We start from the raw sequence: 2,539 nt of genomic DNA, 5'->3' as shown, positions 1-2,539 counted from the left end.
TGGAGAAACTGTACCACTGCTAATAAAAGGTTAGTTGAGAGAGCAAATAGGATGGGGAGGAAATGTTCCAAGGAGGAAGAAAGAAATTTTCTTTCTTTGAAGAAAGGAAAGAATGACTGGAAGTGAGATCAAGAATGAGCCACTCTAGGGTTGATCATACAGAAGCAAATGTTGGGAAGAACCAATAAGGTTCAAAACTATTCAGCCCAAAGGACCGAGGCCACGAGATAAACACCAAATAAATACACTAACCACTGCCGAGGTGGAAGGGCTTCGTCTCCATACTGTGTGAGCCGCCCATCCTGAGAGCTGTAAGATGGGAAACGCACAGACCAAAATCAAAACCAAACCAAACGAGAACAACCAACAACCACACACGTACACACAACATGTGCTAGTTATGTATTCCATACATACACTTTTTTTTTTTTTTTTTAGCATTGGCTTTTGTATCTACACACCAGTGGTTCTCCAAATGTTTTATAGTAGTCGGGGTGTTTATGAGGCATCGCTCAATATCTATCTGCATATCACACTTCAGTACATTTCCCTAAGGTCCAGCTGGGCACGGCATTCGCAAGACCACTCCAGCCAATGAGGAGGCAGTCAGCCGTCCATGACTGATGTGAAAAGCACCTGTCACTTTATCAATGTCGACACCAACGTGTGGCAATTGTGTCACGACTATTTAGAAGAATTATATGCGTTTCTGCCCGTGCATATATGCTATCCTTTTAGCTTAAGCCCTTGAATTGTTTACATTCTATAAAATTAAGTGCATTGTTACCTACTTGGAACTTAACTGTGCGTAGAGTGTTTGGAAGATTTCTTTCTCTGACCTTTGATTTTCTTAATCAAAGAATTGTGTCCATTGGAAACGTTTGTACAGAAATGGCTGAGTTGATTGTGTAAGAACATGGAGAAACTGTACCACTGCTAATAAAAGGTTAGTTGAGAGAGCAAATAGGATGGGGAGGAAATGTTCCAAGGAGGAAGAAAGAAATTTTCTTTCTTTGAAGAAAGGAAAGAATGACTGGAAGTGAGATCAAGAATGAGCCACTCTAGGGTTGATCATACAGAAGCAAATGTTGGGAAGAACCAATAAGGTTCAAAACTATTCAGCCCAAAGGACCGAGGCCACGAGATAAACACCAAATAAATACACTAACCACTGCCGAGGTGGAAGGGCTTCGTCTCCATACTGTGTGAGCCGCCCATCCTGAGAGCTGTAAGATGGGAAACGCACAGACCAAAATCAAAACCAAACCAAACGAGAACAACCAACAACCACACACGTACACACAACATGTGCTAGTTATGTATTCCATACATACACTTTTTTTTTTTTTTTTTAGCATTGGCTTTTGTAACGCACAGACCAAAATCAAAACCAAACCAAACGAGAACAACCAACAACCACACACGTACACACAACATGTGCTAGTTATGTATTCCATACATACACATTTTTTTTTTTTTTAGCATTGGCTTTTATACTTGGGGATGCTGAGATTAAATTATGAAATGGTCCATAATGTTAAAGTACGTGTTAAAGTACATGACTAGATACATGAAATATATCAATATCTTATTGATAACTATTAAGATCCATTGGGCCTGCATATATGACTCTGGGTACAGCTAGTTTCTTTAAAGTGTGTCCTTTCAACCATTTATGACATGTCCAACTCCCAGTAGCACCAGCTTATCTGACACATGGAGCAGATCATTTTTAACAATCTCCTCTATATTTCAGAATTCTCTTCAGTAATAATTATACTAGAATCAGTAACAATCATTATTTGTTTGTGTTTTGGTTTTAAAACAATTATCAGTTATAAAAAGAATGAATTTAAATATTAAAGATAGTGTTCAAATTCAGGAAAATATTTCATATATGAACCAAAATTTGTACTTACCCCCCAAAAAATTATAGTTTGTGATCATGCAGACTTTCATATCTGGCTTCTTTCACGTAGCAAATTGTTTTCAAGGTTCACCATGTCGTAGCATGTATCAGTATGCCATTCCTTTTATTCCCCAATATTATTCCCTTCTATAAGTACCCCGCATTTTGTTTATCTGTTTATCAGTCGATGGACATTTGGGTTGTTTCCACTTTTTGGCTATTATGAATAATGCTATGAACACTTATGTACAAGTTTTTGTGTTGACATATGTTTTCATTTATCTTGTGTAGATACCTAAGAGTGGAATTTCTGGATCATACGGTAGTTCCACGTTTAACATTTTGAGGAACTATCAAATTCTTTTCCAAAGCAGCTATACCGTTTTGCATTCCCACCAACAGTGTGTGAGGCTTCCAATTTCTCTGTTTCTTTGTCAGCACTTGTTACTGTCTGTCTTTTTTAGTACAGCCATTCTAATGGGTGTGATGTAGTATGTCATTGTGGTTTTGATTTGCATTTCCTTAATGACTAATGATGTTGAGCATCTTTTTATGTGTTTGTATACTTTCTTTGGAGAAATGTCTATTCAAATCATTTACCCATTTAAAAAGTGAGGTTGTCTTTTTATA

The sequence above is a fragment of the Neophocaena asiaeorientalis genome, unplaced genomic scaffold (genome assembly GCF_003031525.2).
Source record: "Neophocaena asiaeorientalis asiaeorientalis breed wild unplaced genomic scaffold, Neophocaena_asiaeorientalis_V1.1 scaffold223, whole genome shotgun sequence".
Classification (NCBI taxonomy): domain Eukaryota; kingdom Metazoa; phylum Chordata; class Mammalia; order Artiodactyla; family Phocoenidae; genus Neophocaena; species Neophocaena asiaeorientalis.
This window is presented reverse-complemented; position numbering follows the sequence as displayed.